The sequence below is a fragment of the Schistocerca cancellata genome, chromosome 1, assembly GCF_023864275.1.
Source record: "Schistocerca cancellata isolate TAMUIC-IGC-003103 chromosome 1, iqSchCanc2.1, whole genome shotgun sequence".
Classification (NCBI taxonomy): Eukaryota; Metazoa; Arthropoda; class Insecta; order Orthoptera; family Acrididae; genus Schistocerca; species Schistocerca cancellata.
Window position 1 is genome coordinate 124,637,109 of NC_064626.1, and position 23,076 is coordinate 124,660,184.

Consider the following 23,076-nt stretch of genomic DNA (forward strand, 5'->3'; position numbering starts at 1 on the left):
TGTTGTGTCTGTGTCCAGTTTGCAAAATTTGAAGTGTGTTTGATGATTAGTATTAATGTAGTATTTCGGAGCCATATTTCTTCACCTGTGGTTCTCTTCTCTCTTGATTCGTCATGTGATTTGTCTGAGTATTGTGTAACATGAGTGTAATTGGGTTTATAGTTACATATGTAGAGTGATGTAAACTTGTGTTCTGATCTGTTTGTGTGAGTGGAATTGTTGTGTAGAGTATATAGTGTTTTGTAGAGACATATTTCTTCATGAGACAAAATCTTCGTTCTGCATTCTTCATGTAGTGTTAATGTAAGTGGTTTGATATGTGGTGTGTGAGTGTTGAACAGGTGTTGTATTACAGTTATCTGTAGAGAATTACACGAGTTTGTATGGAGGATATGTGGTATAGCTGGTTCTGCCATTTTTACATCGTACATAGAGTTCTCTATGTATCTGGTGACATAGAGTTGGATTTATTCTGTGATTGAACTTTCTCGATAATTAACAGCTTGCACATTTGTTTCTGGCAACATGGTAACAATGTATTTTCTCCACTTACAGGGTTTTTTGTCACACTTGTAAACTGACATAAAGGGAATTCATAAGTTTACGTTTATTAGGTATTTTTCCCATTTTCATTTGTATCCTAATATATGCCATAATTGTATACATCATAAATGGTAATGCGTTTCAATACCGAGGTGTCCGATTCTTTAATCCATCCATGAACTTAGCATATAATGAGCTATATTACTCATGTTTTATTAGTAATATCTTTTTCATCTGGTTCAGATATTTACTTTATTAGTTGCAGTATGCAATTGCATATGTCAGTTACTCTGTAGATAAATTCATGTTCGCTCATTTAGAGAACAGTCAGTGGTAGGTATCATCACCTAATATGTATCAATTTTACGATGCAGCTAATGGCTTTGTAGGTCTCAGTGACCGTCACATATCCTCCATTGCATGTTTTGTGTCAGTGCACTGAAGTGCGATTGGATGCTTGTTTGTGTTGTATAGAGTTTTTGCTTGTGAAAGTTCATCTTCTCTCTTCATGTTTGGAAATCTTCTTTCTTGATTCTTCATGTAATTTCATTTTTGGTGTTTTTAATTTTGTAATGTGTAAATTCTGTGTTGTTGTGTCTGTGTCCAGTTGAGAAATTTGAAGTGTGTTTGATGATTAGTATTAATGTAGTATTTCGGAGCCATATTTCTTCACCTGTGGGTCTCTTCTCTCTTGATTGGTCATGTGATTTGTCTGAGTATTGAGTAAAATGAGTGTAATTGGGTTTATAGTTACATATGTAGAGTGATGTAAACTTGTGTTCTGATCTGTTTGTGTGAGTGGAATTGTTGTGTAGAGTATATAGTGTTTTGTAGAGACATATTTCTTCATGAGACAAAATCTTCTTTCTGCATTCTTTATGTAGTGTTAATGTAATTGGTTAGATATGTGGGGTGTGAGTGTTGAACAGGTGTTGTATTACAGTTATCTGTAGAGAAATATACGAGTATGTATGGAGGATATGTGGTATAGATGGTTCTGCCATTTTTACATCATACATTGAGTTCTCTATGTATCTGGAGACGTCGAGTTGGACTTATTCTGTGATTGAACTTTCTCGAGAATTAACAGCTTGCACATTTGTTTCTGGACACATGGTAACAATGTATTTTCTCCACATAGAGGGTTTTCTGTCACACTTGTATACTGACATAAAAGGAATTCAGATGTTTAGGTTTATTAGGTATTTTTCCCATTTTCATTTGTATACTAATATATGCCAGAATTGTAAACATCATAAATGCTAATCCATTTCAATACCGATGTGTCAGATACTTTAATCCATCCATGAACTTAGCATATAATGAGATATATTACTCATGTTTTATTAGTAATATCTTTTTCATCTGGTTCAGATATTTACTTTATTAATCACAGTATGCACTTGCATATGTCAGTTACTCTCTAGATAAATTCATGTTCGCTCATTTAGAGAACAGTCAGTGGTAGGTATCATCACCTAATATGTATCAATTTTACGATGCAGCTAATGGCTTTGTAGGTCTCTGTGACCGTCACATATCCTCTATTGCATGTTTTGTCAGTGTACTGAAGTGCGTTTGGATGCTTGTTTGTGTTGTTTAGAGTTTTTGCTTGTGAAAGTTCATCTTCTCTCTTCATGTTTGGAAATCTTCTTTCTTGATTCTTCATGTAATTTCATTTTTGGTGTTTTTAATTTTGTAATGTGTAAATTCTGTGTTGTTGTGTCTGTGTCCAGTTGAGAAATTTGAAGTGTGTTTGATGATTAGTATTAATGTAGTATTTCGGAGCCATATTTCTTCACCTGTGGTTCTCTTCTCTCTTGATTCGTCATGTGATTTGTCTGAGTATTGTGTAAGATGAGTGTAATTGGGTTTATAGTTACATATGTAGAGTGATGTAAACTTGTGTTCTGATCTGTTTGTGTGAGTGGAATTGTTGTGTAGAGTATATAGTGTTTTGTAGAGACATATTTCTTCATGAGACAAAATCTTCGTTCTGCATTCTTCATGTAGTGTTAATGAAAGTGGTTTGATATGTGGTGTGTGAGTGTTGAAAAGGTGTTGCATTACAGTTATCTGTAGAGAATTACACGAGTTTGTATGGAGGATATGTGGTATAGCTGGTTCTGCCATTTTTACATCGTACATAGAGTTCTCTATGTATCTGGTGACATAGAGTTGGATTTATTCTGTGATTGAACTTTCTCGATAATTAACAGCTTGCACATTTGTTTCTGGCAACATGGTAGCAATGTATTTTCTCTACATAGAGAGTTTTCTGTCACACTTGTATATTGACATAATAGGAATTCATATGTTTAGGTTAGTTAGGTGTTTTTCTCATTTTTCATTTGTATACTAATATATGCCAGAATTGTAAACATCATAAATGCCAATCTATTTCAATACCGAGGTGTCCGATACTTTAATCCATCCATGAACTTAACAAATAATGAGCTGTATTAGTCATGTTTTATTAGTAATATCTTTTCATCTGGTTCAGTTATTACTTTATTAATCACAGTATGCAACTGCATTTGTCAGTTACACTATAGACAAGGTCATGTTCGCTGAATGAGAGAACAGTCAGTGGTAGGTGTCATCACCTAATATGTATCAATTTTACGATGCATCTAATGGCTTTGTAGGTCTCAGTGACCGTCTCATATCCTCCATTGCATGTTTTGTGTCAGTGTACTGAAGTGTGTTTGGATGCTTGTTTGTGTTGTATACAGTCTTTGCTTGTGAAAGCTCATCTTCTCTCTTCATGTTTGGAAATCTTCGTTCTTGATTCTTAATGTAATTTCATTTTTGGTGTTTTTAATTTTGTAATGTGTAAATACTGTGTTGTTGTGTCTGTGTCCAGTTGCGAAATTTGAAGTGTGTTTGATGATTAGCATTAATGTTGTATTTTGGAGGCATATTTCTTCATGTGCGGTTCTCTTCTCTCTTGATTCTTCTGGTCATTTGTGTGAGTAGTGTGTAAAATGAGTGTAATTGGATTTATAGTTTCATATGTAGAGTGATGTAAAGTTGTGTTCTGATCTGTTTGAGTGAGTAGAATTGTTGTATAGAGTATATAGTGTTTTGTAGAGACATATTTCTTCATGAGACAAAATCTTCTTTCTGCATTCTTCATGTAGTGTTAATGTAAGTGGTTTGATATGTGGTGTGTGAGTGTTGAACAGGTGTTGTATTAGAGTTATCTGTAGAGAAATACACGAGTATGCACGGAGGATATGTGGTATAGCTGGTTCTGCCATTTTTACATCGTACATAGAGTTCTCTATGTATCTGGTGACATAGAGTTGTATTTATTCTGTGATTGAACTTTCTCGATAATTAACAGCTTGCACATTTGTTTCTGGCAACATGGTAACAATGTATTTTCTCCACATAGAGAGTTTTTTGTCACACTTGTAAACTGACATAAAGGGAATTCATAAGTTTACGTTTATTAGGTATTTTTCCCATTTTCATTTGTATCCTAATATATGCCATAATTGTATACATCATAAATGGTAATGCGTTTCAATACCGAGGTGTCCGATTCTTTAATCCATCCATGAACTTAGCATATAATGAGCTATATTACTCATGTTTTATTAGTAATATCTTTTTCATCTGGTTCAGATATTTACTTTATTAGTTGCAGTATGCAATTGCATATGTCAGTTACTCTCTAGATAAATTCATGTTCGCTCATTTAGAGAACAGTCAGTGGTAGGTATCATCACCTAATATGTATCAATTTTACGATGCAGCTAATGGCTTTGTAGGTCTCAGTGACCGTCACATATCCTCCATTGCATGTTTTGTGTCAGTGCACTGAAGTGCGTTTGGATGCTTGTTTGTGTTGTATAGAGTTTTTGCTTGTGAAAGTTCATCTTTTCTCTTCATGTTTGGAAATCTTCTTTCTTGATTCTTCATGTAATTTCATTTTTGGTGTTTTTAATTTTGTAATGTATAAATTCTGTGTTGTTGTGTCTGTGTCCAATTGAGAAATTTGAAGTGTGTTTGATGATTAGTATTAATGTAGTATTTCGGAGCCATATTTCTTCACCTGTGGTTCTCTTCTCTCTTGATTGGTCATGTGATTTGTCTGAGTATTGTGTAAAATGAGTGTAATTGGGTTTATAGTTACATATGTAGAGTGATGTAAACTTGTGTTCTGATCTGTTTGTGTGAGTGGAATTGTTGTGTAGAGTATATAGTGTTTTGTAGAGACATATTTCTTCATGAGACAAAATCTTCTTTCTGCATTCTTCATGTAGTGTTAATGTAATTGGTTAGATATGTGGGGTGTGAGTGTTGAACAGGTGTTGTATTATAGTTATCTGTAGAGAAATATACGAGTATGTATGGAGGATATGTGGTATAGATGGTTCTGCCATTTTTACATCATACATTGAGTTCTCTATGTATCTGGAGACGTCGAGTTGGACTTATTCTGTGATTGAACTTTCTCGAGAATTAACAGCTTACATATTTGTTTCTGGACACATGGTAACAATGTATTTTCTCCACATAGAGGGTTTTCTGTCACACTTGTATACTGACATAAAAGGAATTCAGATGTTTAGGTTTATTAGGTATTTTTCCCATTTTCATTTGTATACTAATATATGCGAGAATTGTAAACATCATAAATGCTAATCTATTTCAATACCGAGGTGTCCGATACTTTAATCCATCCATGAACTTAGCAAATAATGAGCTGTATTAGTCATGTTTTATTAGTAATATCTTTTCATCTGGTTCAGTTATTACTTTATTAATCACAGTATGCAATTGCATATGTCAGTTACTCTCTAGATAAATTCATGTTCGCTCATTTAGAGAACAGTCAGTGGTAGGTATCATCACCTAATATGTATCAATTTTACGATGCAGCTAATGGCTTTGTAGGTCTCAGTGACCGTCACATATCCTCCATTGCATGTTTTGTGTCAGTGCACTGAAGTGCGTTTGGATGCTTGTTTGTGTTGTATAGAGTTTTTGCTTGTGAAAGTTCATCTTCTCTCTTCATGTTTGGAAATCTTCTTTCTTGATTCTTCATGTAATTTCATTTTTGGTGTTTTTAATTTTGTAATGTGTAAATTCTGTGTTGTTGTGTCTGTGTCCAGTTGAGGAATTTGAAGTGTGTTTGATGATTAGAATTAATGTTGTATTTTGGAGGCATCCTTCTTCATGTGCGGTTCTCTTCTCTCTTGATTCTTCATGTCATTTGTCTGAGTAGTGTGTAAAATGAGTGTAATTGGGTTTATAGTTTCATATGTAGAGTGATGTAAAATTGTGTTCTGATATGTTTGTGTGAGTGGAATTGTTGTATAGGGTATATGGTGTATTGTAGAGACATATTTCTTCATGAGACAAAATCTTCTTTCTGCATTCTTCATGTAGTGTTAATGTAAGTGGTTTGATATCTGCTATGTGAGTGTTGAACAGGTGTTGTACTACAGTTATCTGTAGAGAAATTTACGAGTATGTATGGAGGATATGTGGTATAGATGATTCTGCCATTTTTACATCGTACATAGAGTGTTCTCTGTATCTGGTGACATAGAGTTGTATTTATTCTGTGATTGAATTTTTCGATAATTAACAGCTTGCATATTTGATTCTGGAAACATGGTAACAATGTATTTTCTCCACATAGAGAGTTTTCTGTCACACTTGTATATTGACATAATAGGAATTCATATGTTTAGGTTAATTAGGTGTTTTTCTCATTTTTCATTTGTATACTAATATATGCCAGAATTGTAAACATCATAAATGCTAATCTATTTCAATACCGAGGTGTCCGATACTTTAATCCATCCATGAACTTAGCAAATAATGAGCTGTATTAGTCATGTTTTATTAGTAATATCTTTTCATCTGGTTCAGTTATTACTTTATTAATCACAGTATGCAACTGCATTTGTCAGTTACACTATAGACAAGGTCATGTTCGCTGAATGAGAGAACAGTCAGTGGTAGGTGTCATCACCTAATATGTATCAATTTTACGATGCATCTAATGGCTTTGTAGGTCTCAGTGACCGTCACATATCCTCCATTGCATGTTTTGTGTCAGTGTACTGAAGTGTGTTTGGATGCTTGTTTGTTTTGTATACAGTCTTTGCTTGTGAAAGCTCATCTTCTCTCTTCATGTTTGGAAATCTTCTTTCTTGATTCTTAATGTAATTTCATTTTTGGTGTTTTTAATTTTGTATCATGTAAATACTGTGTAAGGGAGATCTGTTGTAGGAATGCATTGTGTTGTTGTGTCTGTGTCCAGTTGAGATATTTGAAATGTGTTTGATGATTAATATTAATGTTGTATTTCGGAGGCATATTTTTTTATGTGTGGTTCTCGTCTCTCTTGATTCTTCATATCATTTGTGCTGAGTATGTGAAACATGACTGTCATTTAGTTTATAGTTTCTTATGTAGTGCTATTGTAAAGTTGTGTTCCTATCTGTTTGTGTGAGCTGATTTTTTGTATAGAGTATATATTGTTTTGTAGAGACTTATTGCTTGATGTGACAAAATCTTTTTCCTGCATTCTTCATGAGTTGTGAATGTAAGAGGTTTAACATGTGAACTGTCATTGCCGAGAAAATGCTGTATTGCAGTTTTCTGTAGAGTAACATACGAGTGCCTCAATGGGATAGATGTGCCAACAGTTTTGGTCACTAATTTTGATTATGTGTTTTGTTTAAATCTGCATTTTTTAGTTAGAAATGTTGTTAGCCTTACTTTATGCTAGTGAGCTGGTTTCATTGAATGCCCCATATATTGTTGTAAGTGGATTAATAGTTATTCTAGAGCAGAAGATTACTATGGTCTCTCAAATTAAGGTATTAAGTACTTCAGAAATGAAATTGTAACACCATTGATTAAATACTCAACAAAATTGAAAATGAAGGTTATTATCCAGAATGTTTAACAATATCTGTAGTTAAATTAGTACATAAATAAGGAGATATAGCATCATCAGGTATCTGTTGACCAATATCACTTATACCCATAATATGAAAATTAATAGAATTCTGCATGAATAAGCAGATGAATCAATATTTTGAACATAATGATATACTCTCTTCCTCACAGTATAATTTCTGATCTAGCCTTTGTACAGCCTAAACATTTGAGAGTATGCTAGCAAAAACATAAAATTGTTCTGAAAATAAAGATAACTGTGCAACATTGTTGGACCTCAGGAAAGCTTTTGATATGGTTGCCCACAATATTATCATTAAAAAAAACTCTACCACTAAGGAGTAGGAGAGACTGCGCTATGCCTAATGCAGTCATACTTGGATAATAGAAAAATGTTAATTAAGGTAAATAATCTGATGGCAGAATGTCTCCCAGTTGTAAAGGGGGTACCTCAAGGATCTTTCCTTCGACCTTTCCTTTTCATTATTTATATATATGATTCACCTGCAGTTGTATCGTGTATGTAGTGCTATATGCTGATGACACAACACTCACCACATGGGATACCAATCTTGAAAATGTGCAACACAGCATGGCAGTGGCAATGGAGAGGGGCATTACTTGGTTTGAGGCAAATGTACTGCAGAAGAATGATAGTCAAACTGAAGCTGTTGTATTCAACCTGCATGATCCCAGTCATGGTACAAAACAGTAAAATTATTAGGATTTCATATAGATAAAAAGCTCAGCTGAAATACTCATACAGGGAAGATACGTGGCAAATTGGCACGTGCCATATATCTGCTGTATCAGCTGAGGAGCAGTGTCAGTAAAGAACTTCTGTTGTATGCGTATTTTGCATTCTTCCATTCGCACCTGAGTTATGGAATACAATAATGGGGCAATTGTGTAGGCTCAAAATTAGGGTTTAAATGGCAAAAGAAAGCCATAAGGTTCATATCGTAATTTAGCCCTTGTGAATCATGTCGAGATCAATGACAGTGCCTGGCCTGTATATTTACAACTTCCTTGTCTTCATTAAAGAGAATCTGACTTGACTTAAGGAGAACAGTTCATGACCATAACATGAGAAGTGGACATACCATTAATATGCCATATGCTAGGCTTGCAAAGAGACACAACAGCTACACATCTTGGTCCTGTCTACTTCAACAAATTACCTGAAAATGCCTACACAGTGCCAGTAAATAAATTTAAAAGTAGTCTTTCAAGGTGGATCAAAAGTAAAGTAATTTACTCTGCTCAAGAGTTCCTTGAGGATGTGACAAATGACCCACTTTGCTTATGAGAATGAATTATAAATTAACTGCAAACTATACTTATGCCACACTGTGCAACTATTTTATTACTGTTTCATGTACTTATTGTTAATTATGTGTTGGATTATTTATTTGTCATTCACTGAACTATGAAGCTCATTTATCTTGTAATTGAGCAATTAGGAAACTTCTTGTTATTTACATCTGCACAAATATATATTGCATCTGTCCTGTATTATTATATTGTAGTTAATAACATTTGTCATGTCGATGATTATTATTGTTGTTATTATTATGTATACACTGACAACACCAATTGCATGTAAATATGCTCAATGGTGGAATAAAACATTTCTATTTGTAGTTCACTAGCTTTGAATCTTTCGGCTGTGTTATGTCATAAGTATGTACAAGAAATAAACATTGCCCAAGAAAGCTTCCCCAGGGGGACTTCATAGTTGAGTCATGTATTCCAGTTTTATTATTAGGATCTTACCTTCATTTTTATAATGTACGTTTGCACACTGTCTTCTGTCATTGAGATACAAAATAAAAAAATTTGCTGCCACTCCAATTATGTGATAAGGTTCTAATGTGGATAAAATTATTCCATGATCACTGAATCAAAGGCCTTAGCCAGATGTAGAAAAGCTCCAATTACTTTGTTTCCTTATTTTCATTATTTCACATTCTGTTACATCCATTAGGACGAAAATGAATTACTTGTTTTGGATGAAATTATTTGTGCTGTTGATTCATCAATTTTCTTTGTATGCCTTACTAAAATCCTCTTTCATAATGTTTTACTAATATTACTGGATTCACTTATCTGTTCAGTGTATTACTGTGAATTTAGTATGTTCAGAGATATCTCAAGTGTCCTACATTTTATAAATAAGCTTTCCACCTCGTGGACATCTTTTATTAAAACGTATAATGGAATCATAGTTTCTCTGTCTAAATAAGATATAAATCATGAAACACTACTTGTCCAGCAAAATTTCTCTGTTTGTACATTAAAGCTCAAACATTACTTTCATAATTCATTTGCCTGAACCAGAGGGCTGATCAGTAAAACTTATATTATATTGCAAATGTTATACTTAATCTCTTAAAATAACTTAACAACCACAACTTGTCATGGAGTAGAAAAAAAACAGCAATGACAGTTCTGCATATGGGGAAATGTGATTTTATCATTTGCACATGTGGCTGCAAAATCCATTTGAACAAAACATCTAATTTTTGATGAATGGGCAATATATAATATTCTGTAACGTTGTCATTTTGGTCTTCAGACCAAAGACTGATTTAATGCACCTATCCCCGGTAGTCTGTCCTGTGCACATATCTGCATGGATACTCTAGTTGCAGACCACCCTCCCTCCACCCCATCCCTCCATTCATTTTCTGCAATTAGTACATTGACAATCCCTTGATGCATCAAGATCTTCCCATATCAGTATATCTCTTTCTTTAGTCTGGTTGTGCCATAAATTTCTTTTTACCTCCATTTGATTCAGTACATTCTCATTAGTTACATGATCTACCCTTCTAATCTTTAGCTTTCTCCTGTAGGTTTACGTTTTAAAAGCTGTTATTTTCTTCTTGTCTCAAACGCTTATTATTAGAGTTTCACTTCTATACAAGGCTGCACTCCAGATAAATACGCTCAGAAAAGATTTCCTAAGATTTAAATTTACACGATATTGTGGTGCTTGTGTTGTTATGAAGAACAATATAGTGTTCCTTCAGATATGCAAGTATGTCTCAAGGAAAACTTACAGCAGCAAATTCAGCTGTTATGAAATACATGAAATTTATTTGATGTTGCAAATATGAACAACTGAATGCATGAATGCATGTGTGTCCAAAGGACCATTGCATCATTCTTCTTAACAAAACATGCATTGCAATATCGTATTTCTCCGCTGATATCATTCAGTGACTTTCAATTAAAATATCCTCCCCTGTACAGGTATTGCCACTACATAATATGTGTGTGAGTACAGCTATAAGCACAAGATTGATGACGTATGGAAGCTTGGATCTGGGTATGAGTCCTGCACAGGAAGCCAAAGTGGTTAAGATTACCACTTACATAATGCAGAAAATCCTTGCTTGGGTTCCAGTGCACAACTGATTTCATTGTTGAGATTCCTCATACAGCTGATGGTTGTTCATAATAACATCTGTGAGTACATTTCACGTATTTAAATTTTTATTCTACATTAACAAATGTATCTTTTTTTCAGACATCCTATGTTGGTTTTGCTGTTCTGCATTTTATATCCCCTGATTGGCTATTGTCATTTATTTGTTGCTGAAGTAACACACTTTACTTCTACTTTTAGTTTTAATTCCTTTTCTAGCTCCCTCAGCAGCACCTGATTTCATTATAACACATTTAAGTGCCCTTATTTTACTGTTGTTCATGTGGATCTTGTAACATATTTTCAATTCATGCTATTCAACTGTTCATCAAAGTCATTTTTCCTCCGACAGAATTAGAGTTCTGTCTGCAAATGTCTGGATTTTAAATTCTTCAGCCTCAACTTAATTTCACTTTACAGATTTTTCTTTGGTTTTCTTTACTGCTTGCTCATTGTATATGCCCAATATTAAAATAAAGCACTAAAGAAGATGGACCACACGGAACAGCAGCCAAGCTCTATAACAAACTACCTTGTGACATTAAAACGAGAAAAGATACTTCAAGAGTGGACTGAACAGATGCATGACAACTACTGTCTGCTATGATGAAAATTATCTCTGCATATGTAAACTTGTTTACCTTTTTTTTTTACTTACTGTCATATGTAATATACATGATTAACTTTGGCTGCTTTTAATGTCTATAGAAAGTTCCAGAAATGTGACCTGTCCAGGACCTGTCCAGTTCTATAATGTACTTGATGTACAAAAAGTTTAAAAGGACCAATAAACTATTTAACTTTGGCTGATAACTGACATTTTCATTTTCTCTAAGAAGAGGTGTAATATGTTGAATACACACTCTCTGATGCCTTTTTTTTTTCTTTTTTTTTTTTCTTCCGCAGCAGGTCATGTGGTTGTAATTTTGTTTTCAGAGATTGGATTACGTCATTTTAGCGTATCACAATTATGTCCTTTCATACTTTGAGGTATTCTCTGTACTATAATTGTAACTGGGGTGTAGCTGTCTTCTACATTACATATAGTTCATATCTTTCTTATTTGAGATTTAGCGTAAATGGCCTCTTGTTCAATCTGCCAAGAATTCCTCAATTAGAAATCATCAAAGGTATACCACCTTAAGAAACACCTCGTCCCTACCTTCCTGTTACTCTAATGGTCAAGTAGTGTCAGAATTAAGGTACATCAACATCAAAGGGACAAATCACTAAACCTTATGATTAACATTCCACATTTATTTAATAATTTCCTACTACTGCGGGAATCTCCGTTGAGCAGCAATATTTCTGCACAATTTAAAGGCTGAAAGAAAGTGAACACTTCCTAAAAGTAATTACAGGAATCTGACCCTGGGTAAGTTGAGCTCCACTGTCAGTATTAGCTGAGTATAAGCTTGATAATTCACCTCTTCCACATTGTCATTGTAGCCTGTGTTTGTTGTGACTTCAGTTAGGAAAAAATTGTGGTGTGTAGTGTGAGAGGGAGCTATGCCACAAAAATGAAAAACTGGGCTTTGGCTCTTTTCAATATTTGCTGCCACCTTGCATCTATCCTTTGAACTAGAACCACGTGACATAGCTGCTGCACTTTCAGCAGCAGTTGTCGTAAATCCTTGAATGCATCCTTATGATCATTTTGAATGAGAGGAAGGGCTGTGCTACATAACGATGTCTACTATGTGAGTTGCAGATGTAGCAACATAGAACTGTTACAGATTGGTTCATCACGCATATGGGAATAACATATTGTCCCAAAATATAATTGTTGCCTCTATATCCATCTTCATTTTCAATTTTAAACTTAATTTGCATTTTGTCTCTTCATTGTAGTGAACATGTTATGTCATTCTTCTGTGTATGTAAGTTGTTGCACTTCTGGTAACAATGTTTTACAATAGTGAAAGAAATATGGATCACTGAGTATCAGAAAATGTTGGAAAGGTGGTAAAAATTCAATCATAATCTGCATAAATGAATGGCAGCAGATTTGAAGGGGAAAACAGCAGTGGACATGAATATGTGAGTGATAAAACCATAAGTAAGTAACAGTAAAGTTACAAGCTGCAGGACTAAAATATTCAGAATACAAATCTCAGAGGTCTTGCTGAGCATAAGGGCTACTGTTGGAGCTATGCTAAAAAACATGATGTAGGAGTGTTCAGAAGAAAGCCGTCATTTACTTACAAGGGAACATTGGTGACTGTAACATAACACAGAGTATGTTTTAGAAGCATTTTGAGCAATTTTTGCGTCATCACAGAAAAAGGCGTCAACAGCTAGAGGGGACAGGAAAGTGTTTAATGTTCATGGAGATTAATTAGGGATGAAAATACTGATGAAATTAAAACATCATAGCTTCGCATGCCATGTGTATAGATAAGATGTAGAAAACCTACCAGGTTGGATACTGTTCGAGGCTATATTTCAAAGTTGCAGAAATACAGATTCCATTATTCATGGAAAGACAATACAGGTTTGGCGTACGTTTCTGTGTCATCAGTCTTCTGACTTGTTTAGTATGGCCCACCATGAATTCTTCTCTTTTACCAACCTCTTCATCTCAGAGTATCATTTGCTACCTACGTCCTCAGTTATTTGCTGGATGCCCCACTCTCTGTTTTCTTGTAGAGTTTTTACTCTCTACAGCTCCCTCTAGTACCATGGAATTTATTTCCTGCTGGCTTCATGACATTCATCCTGTACCTCTTTCTTGTCAGGGTGTTCCATATATTCCTTTCCTCATCAATTTTATGGAGAACCCCCTCATTCCTTACCTTAATAGTCCACTTCAGTGTACATTGTAAATGTGAAATGTACCATTTCTGTGGTGGAGAATTCCTACAAACATGAGTTTTATGTGTAAAATGGGGAGCATATAATAAAGTTTTCAGTGCAAAATTTTTATAAGCTTCATGTTACCACATACAGACACATGTAAAACTTAGGATGAGTACAGTGCTACTCCAAACAATGATATTCCTTTGGATGCCAGGCTACATCATCTTTGATCTGACATAGCATATGTGATGTTGAGGTAAAACACAAAGGCTTGTTCCAGTAATGATTTCCAATAATCACTGCTGAGACCTATAATTCAAAGAGAGGCATTGTGCTACATAAAGGCAGGTAGTGTGTATGCAACTTGGCTTCTACATAATGCAACTCCATTTCAGGTATTATGTGCTTGTGGCCAGATGATTTTGCCTCATTCAGTTCATCAGAAAATGCATCATGTATCATAAAAGTGCAGAGTGATCCCTCAAATATTCATTATAAAAGAAAGTTGATTTTTTTCAGATCTTGCCCTGGACAAAAAACAAAATGCAATACCGTGTTTGGTGTGTACTCTTATTTTCAAAGGACTCTATGACACCATTCATCACTATTTCCCTTTTTCCTGGATGTACCTGTTTATGCACTGACCAAGATTCTGACACAATGAAAAAATAAATCTGAAAAACAGATCATATATACACAGCTGACCATTGCTGTGAAGTTGTGAAAAATGCTAGAGTCATAAACCCATTTAAGGTCATTCCAATGACAACAGAAAATTTCAGGGATTTTCAGTAGCTGAACAATAAAATAGTTAGAAGTTGTGTTGTAGGAAATGATGTTACCGTTAATAGTAGGAAAATTGGTGCTCCAAAATTTGATAGACAACGGAAGAATGACATGGACTGGAATGCTTCAAAAAAGTGCCAGGTCATCGCTCCAAAACCAGGATAGACCCAGTGGCTGATTATCCTGATATGACTCAACTTCTTTAGGACATATTCTATCCACACAGAAGACCTGATCAACCCTGAAGTTAAAAGACCTTGTTCCACTAATTCCATACATTTCCCTATTTTTTCTTGGCATTTAATGAAATAATTTTTTTGTTGAAATGGAAGCCTGATAACATGATTTATGGTTGGCTGACAGTATGTCAACCAGGATAACACTTTTTGATATGTGTGTTTAACTTTTTTTAAATGCTTGTATTTGTTGTGGCATACAGTGTTGTAATCATTCCTATTTACATTAAACTTTAAATTTTTCGTTTTGCACAATGAATGTGAGAAAAAGTTAAGAAGGAAGAAGTTAACCCTTTATTGTACAAATAAGATCTTAATACAATGTTTTAGAAAACCCAATTTATTTCCATTTCTTCTCAAAGTAACATAGTTCCCTCTCTCACTAGGCTCCTCACTTCACAGAGTATTTCTGAAATGTTTACTTTTTCAGGAACCATCTGCACTCTTATCAAGTCCTATGTTAATTCACCTTAAGGTATTGTGGTTGGTCATAATATTGGAAAACATATACACGTATATATTATTTGTTTACCTTGTTTCATAATTTTCATTCAGTCTTAGAGTACACATACCCTAGATGACTTGGACCAGCAACTTTGCTGTGCATTGACTATTGATCTTCATTATTATCAATACTGAACTTTAAATGAAATAAAGACAAAATTAGACATACACAGGTAGTGAATTGTAAGGAATGACTAACTAGTAAGTAGCATATCAACATTACAGGATCAGGAGTGGAATTATCAACAATCTCATTTCATGACTGCAGCTATACTAGCATATGGCCATGGGAACAGTTAATAGGTAATTATCTTCTCAAGCAAAGAAAAAGGAGTGGAGGAGGCAGTGAAGAAGTAGGACTTTGTGATTGAGTCACTAAATTTTTGTAAAAAAAAAAAAAAATAAAATAAAAAAATAAAAATAAAAAAACTGCAGTGGTGTGTGTGTGTGTGTGTGTGTGTGTGTGTGTGTTTTACAGTGGTGTTTTTGTTAGCTGAGATTTAGTGAAAAACAAACTTTCACATATGTAAAGAAGGCATATGCTTTATTAAATATGACACAGTGCACATCAGTGTTTGAGGGAGACTAGACTTGTAAACACTGACAACCACTGAATACAAAAGTACAGGCTTCAGTTACTAAACAATACCAAAGATGTAAAATACATCAACACTGCAGCATTACATTGGGTCATTGCAAATTTTTATCATTGATTTGGGTATGAGACCATCTGCAGGAAATGTCTATTACATCAGCAGAGAAAGAGACTTTACGTGTCCTGTAGCTATAATAAGAAATTAAACACACTAAATGTAATACTGACCGTTTGGGAAGAACTGACCTGTTAGCTTGGCTATCTCCTGTGGTACAGTTGCAAACAGTTGGCAGACGTGGAGCCCTAACCTGCCTGTTTCACAGTTGCAACAAGAAGAAGCTGATGCACAATAATAATATTGCTGTCTCTTCTTAATACATTCTAAAATAAAAAAAATATAAATGATTTCAACAGTCTCATTGATAATGCACTTCATATAATTATACAGAATGAAATACAGAAAGTCATTTCTGTTGCAAGAATGTATAATAAATTAACCATAAATTGTTATTTAGGAATGATACTATTGATATTGCCAAGTAACTGAGCCTTGAAATACCAAATACCCTGAAAATGTAGCTTCAATTTTGTTAATGAACACGTATGAGTATATCTGTGACATGGAGTTTGGGTCAGTATGCACTACAGTATTGTGCCTTATGTGACTAAAATCTGGAATGGCTTCTGCTATCACAAATCTTACAACTGTGAAAATTACACAGTCAATTTTGTCAGTGTAAGAAAGGCAAACCCTTTAACCTCCAGACATTTTTGTGTAATGTACAGATAAAAGTCAATCAATAGTGGTGATTATTTCAAAACTGCTTACTTCATAGTAGATTACAATTACCATTTTTGGGACAGGAAAAGCATATTTAGGGAGTGAATCACAACGATCATTTCAACAGTGCACAGTGAAATATTGTAAAAGTTATGAATACCAGTTGAAAGCAAGTCACATGGCCTATTAAGTCCTTGCATGGTTTTGCTGTGTAATAATTTTTGTTCACATAATGCCACAAGAAATGAAATAAAGCTTGGTAAGTTTGAATAGATGTTGTTGGCCATCTTCTGTACACCATTAACCCTTTAACTGCTATGGACGTGTTAATGCATATGCCTTTGTACCTGTCCCTGTGTGCTCTGAATGTGTTTACGTACAGCACCAGTCCTTCTACCTGGTACTCTGAATGTGTCTACATGTAGACACGTTCAGAGTACAACATAGAAGGACTGGTGGCTCGTGTAAAGATGTTCGGAGCACACAGGGACAGGTACAAAGGCAAGTGCGTTAACACATCCAGAGCTGTTAAAGTTTTAATTTGGTAACCAGTGATTACTACTTCTTCCACTATACATGGAAAAAAGTAGCTTTTGTCACAGCATTTTAGTAATGGTGAGGACATTTCAGACATCACTGAATAACGGTGAAGTTGATCAGTGGTGTAGCTCTGTGATGGTGGGACACGGAGGATTTTTGACATTGTGATGTGTTTTTTTATACTGCAATAAATGGTGATAGGAAGCAGTTTAAGGTTGTAAATTTAATACATATATAGTGAAGATTCTATGTATGTGTTAGCATTTTCTTAGTAACCATCTACATCTACATTTATACTCCGCAAGCCACCCAACGGTGTGTGGCGGAGGGCACTTTACGTGCCACTGTCATTACCTCCCTTTCCTGTTCCAGTCGCGTATGGTTCGCGGGAAGAACGACTGTCTGAAAGCCTCCGTGCACACTCTAATCTCTCTAATTTTACATTCGTGATCTCCTCGGGAGGTATAAGTAGGGGGAAGCAATGTATTCGATACCTCATCCAGAAACGCACCCTCTCGAAACCTGGCGAGCAAGCTACACCGCGATGCAGAGCGCCTTTCTTGCAGAGTCTGCCACTTGAGTTTGTTAAACATCTCCGTAACGCTATCACGGTTACCAAATAACCCTGTGACGAAACGCACCGCTCTTCTTTGGATCTTCTCTATCTCCTCCGTCAACCCGATCTGGTACGGATCCCACACTGATGAGCAATACTCAAGTATAGGTCGAACGAGTGTTTTGTAAGCCACTTCCTTTGTTGATGGACTTCATTTTCTAAGGACTCTCCCAATAAATCTCAACCTGGTACCCGCTTTACCAACAATTAATTTTATATGATCATTCCACTTCAAATCGTTCTGCACGCATACTCCCAGATATTTTACAGAAGTAACTGCTACGAGTGTTTGTTCCGCTATCATATAATCATACAATAAATGATCCTTCTTTCTATGTATTCGCAATACATTACATTTGTCTATGTTAAGGGTCAGTTGCCACTCCCTGCACCAAGTGCCTATCCGCTGCAGATCTTCCTGCATTTCGCTACAATTTTCTAATGCAGCAACTTCTCTGTATATTACAGCATCATCCGCGAAAAGCCGCATGGAAATTCCGACACTATCTACTAGGTCATTTATATATATTGTGAAAAGCAATGGTCCCATAACACTCCCCTGTGGCACGCCAGAAGCTACTTTAACGTCTGTAGACATCTTTCCATTGATAACAACATGCTGTGTTCTGTTTGCTAAAAACTCTTCAATCCAGCCACACAGCTGGTCTGATATTCCGTAGGCTCTTACTTTGTTGATCAGGCGACAATGCGGAACTGTATCGAATGCCTTCCGGAAGTCAAGAAAAATAGCATCTACCTGGGAGCCTGTATCTAATATTTTCTGGGTCTCATGAACAAATAAAGCGAGTTGGGTCTCACACGATCGCTGTTTCCGGAATCCATGTTGATTCCTACATAGTAGATTCTTGGTTTCCAAAAACGACATGATACTCAAGCAAAAAACATGTTCTAAAATTCTACAATAGATCGACTTCAGAGATATAGGTCTATAGTTTTGCACATCTGCTCGATGACCCTTCTTGAAGACTGGGACTACCTGTGCTCTTTTCCAATCATTTGGAACCTTCCGTTCCTCTAGAGACTTGGGGTACACGGCTGTTAGAAGGGGGGCAAGTTCTTTCGCTTACTCTGTGTAGAATCAAATTGGTATCCCGTCAGGTCCAGTGGACTTTCCTCTGTTGAGTGATTCCAGTTGCTTTTCTATTCCTTGGACACTTATTTCGATGTCAGCCATTTTTTCGTTTGTGCGAGGATTTAGAGAAGGAACTGCAGTGCGGTCCTCCTCTGTGAAACAGCTTTGGAAAAATGTGTTTAGTATTTCAGCTTTACGCGTGTCATCCTCTGTTTCAATGCCTTCATCATCCCGGAGTGCCTGGATATGCTGTTTCGAGCCACTTACTGATTTAACGTAAGACCAGAACTTCCTAGGATTTTCTGTCAAGTCGGTACATAGAATTTTACTTTTGAATTCACTGAACGCTTCACGCATAGCCCTCCTTACGCTAACTTTGACATCGTTTAGCTTCTGTTTGTCTGAGAGGCTTTGGCTGCGTTTAAACTTGCAGTGAAGCTCTCTTTGCTTTCGCAGTAGTTTCCTAACTTTGTTGTTGTACCACGGTGGGTTTTTCCCGTCCCTCAGTTTTACTCGGCACGTACCTGTCTAAAACGCATTTTACGATTGCCATGAACTTTTTCCATAAACACTCAACATTGTCAGTGTAGGAACAGAAATTTTCGTTTTGATCTGTTAGGTAGTCTGAAATCTGCCTTCTATTACTCTTGCTAAACAGATAAACCTTCCTCCCTTTTTTTTATATTCCTATTAACTTCCATATTCAGGGATGCTGCAACGGCCTTATGATCACCGATTCCCTGTTCTGCACATACAGAGTCGAAAAGTTCGGGTCTGTTTGTTATCAGTAGGTCCAAGATGTTATCTCCACGAGTTGGTTCTCTGTTTAATTGCTCGAGGTAATTTTCGGATAGTGCACTCAGTATAATGTCACTCGATGCTCTGTCCCTACCACCCGTCCTAAACATCTGAATGTCCCATTCTATATCTGGTAAATTGAAATCTCCACCTAAGACTATAACATGCTGAGAAAATTTATGTGAAATGTATTCCAAATTTTCTCTTAGTTGTTCTGCCACTAATGCTGCTGAGTCGGGAGGTCGATAAAAGGAGCCAATTATTAACCTAGCTCGGTTGTGGAGTGTAACCTCCACCCTAATAATTCACAGGAGCTATCCACTTCTACTTCACTACAGGATAAACTACTACTAACAGCGACGAACACTCCACCACCAGTTGCATGCAATCTATCCTTTCTAAACACCGTCTGTGCATTTGTAAAAATTTCAGCAGAATTTATCTCTGGCTTCAGCCAGCTTTCTGTACCTATAACGATTTCAGCTTTGGTGCTTTCTATCAGCGCTTAAAGTTCCGGTACTTTACCAACGCAGCTTCGACAGTTTACAATTACAATACCGATTGCTGCTTGGTCCACGCATGTCCTGACTTTGTTGACCAAGTAGAACTTAGACACAACCACATTAATGGATAGTACAAAATACACAGTTGTGGAACTAAATTAAAGCTGGAAGAACCTGTACAAGATACAGAAATTGCCCAGGACACTATCTCCCAATAGGCAGATGACCTGGTTATTAAGACCATATCAGATGCAAAATGAGAATAAATAATTTATGTGGATGGTAGCTTCAGGATATTTATTTTTGACTGACATGTTTTGAGTTCCATGAGCCAGCAGGCTCAGGTAGAACAGAATGGTTGAGAAATCATCAGTGAAGAATACTACCAGTTCATTTGGACATGTGTAATACAGGTAATCAGCAGTGATTTTGAAGAGACACAATTGTCATTTGTCTGAAGTTTTTAAGGAAAGCCATGTAAAATTAAATATGGATGGCCAGTTAGCAATTTATATTGTCCTCCCCAGTACTGTTCTTCCTTGCAGGTCTTTTTCTGTTCATCTTTTACCTCTCAAGGCATATTTTATTGTTATGTAAATTTAAGGTGGAGCAAGGTGAAAGGAAAGGAAAGGGGAAGAACTGATGGTATCAGCAGCATCAGGACTTTATGCAGAATCAGCAGCAATGAGCGAAAATGTGGGGTAGACTGGCACTCAAACATGGGATCTCCTGCTTACTAGGCAGTTACATTAATCACTGCACCATCTGGACACAGCATTTATTTCAAATGAGGGAACTTTCTCGTTGTGCTCCCCAGCCCACACAGTGCCATCTATCTGTAGTCCCTTTCTGTGTCCTTTGTGCTCACTAAGTTTAGATTCCCACAGGAGGTCAAACATAAATGTGCATTCTCACCAAAGATTGTGGATAATATCCTACCTCCTGTGGAAAATTAGTGAGTCTGGAGGACATGAACAGGGATTGCAGATACATGATGCTGGGTGGGAATGTGCATTTGCCAGGGAATGTAGCAAGATAGTTGATGCATTTGTGATGAACACTGTGTCTGGTTGTTGCAGTGGTTAATGCCACTGCATAGTAAGCAGGAGGTCCTGGGTTCAATGTACAGTCCAACACACATTTTCATGCATCACTGCAATTCCACATAAATTCCCAATGCAGACCCTTTCTGCATTTCCTCCTGTTGCCTTTCCTTTCTCCCCCCTCCACCATCAGTATACATACTAAGTATCTTAACCACAGATTCTGCACGGTATCTACTCTTTACAATATATCCCGAAGAACAGATACCACACATCCGTATAAAATTATTTTATTGTGGTTTTTTTGACTGCTTCTATTCTACTTTCCACTTTATACTTCTACTTTTTCTTTTGGCGACTGATATTTTTGTACATCATTCTTATTTTCAGTTTCCATGTCTCCTTTGCATTTAGAATTGACAATATCATTTGGCAATTTTGCATTCAGAAGCTTAGCAGAAGTTGCAAAAAGAGGACAGATGTGTCCATTATGAGCAACTCATTATTTCCGGGCACCTTTCTTCTTGTGTCAAACAAAAATTCTCCAGTTCTTTGACCAGGTTTTGGAAACAGATGGAGAAAATAATCATCGATCAAGGACACGAGACCAAGGGGGAGAACAGTTAGCAGGTGGGCAGAGAGAATAAAGGTCTGGTCTACTACATCAGCAAGCTCTAAGAGAAGCTGGTAAGCATCCAGGATTTAAAGTTTGATTTACAGGGTCACAACGCCTTGTGACAATGATGATGACATTCTTGACGAAGCTTTACTTAATGTACAAGACGTTATGCACATAACTGAGCCTTCTTACAATGAGATTTGTGCTGTTTGTGATTTTTAACGTACTATTTTCTTAATTTGTGTTGTTTTTAGTAGTTAAGAAACAAGATAGCGATCAAGACTATTAGTTTACGATGATTTTGAAGCATTTTCGTTCATATCACTTACAAAGGCAGATGAAGGGAAAGGCTATGAACGTGGCAGATAGTTCCAATTGCCAGTATCAAAAATTGGCAGTATTAATTACATATGAAACTTACGTGTAGTTACTTGGGATAAAACCAATCATATAAAAGTTCAGATGTAAGTGTACTCTGTTAGACACATCAACTTTTAGATACTAGATGTAAGTTAAGTTACTGACAGGTATCGTTTGCGAGTAGGAGTCTGTGTTGCAAGCGGACAAGCTCTCCATCTGTCTCCATTACTTTTAATAATAGATTTATTGCAGACAAACTGGCCATTTTGTGCGCGAATTACAGGAATTATTCTCTATTCACTATTATTATTCTTAGTCACTGCAGAATTTGACCAGCGATTCTGTTCTCAGCCTACAGATTAACACATGATATCACTCACACTGGTCACTGCCCATGGCACATATGCAGCTCCTGCTGGGCTCATGAAAAATCTCGGTGTTGCACAGTTTGTGGTGAAATCCATGCACGTAGGGTCTTGTCACTACGTGGCGGAGTTCGTATCCTCCCTGCGTCCATTCACAGTTTGTCATGGCGTCTGTCACATAGAAATGCTTCCATATCTTGCGTTTCTTCTCATGTGGTTCCGTCAATAAGACCTAGTAGGCTTTCGTCTCTGGTAGTAAGTGCTTCAGCCGCATTTCTCCTATGAAGAAGGGATCCCTGGCCAGTTCATACACAAGCCACATGAGTGTGTATTTGGAGAGACATAGCACCCTTTTTAAGTAAGTAGCCTTCAGCTTCTCTATTTTTTCGATGTCTGTCTTCTTGAGATGAATCCACATGTTTTCCAATCTGTAAATTGCAACAGGTTCAATTTTTACGTTCAAACAGTCATAGGGCTGTTTACAGGGAGAGTTTGCCTATCGACTTGATATCATTTATGGCTCTCGTTGCAG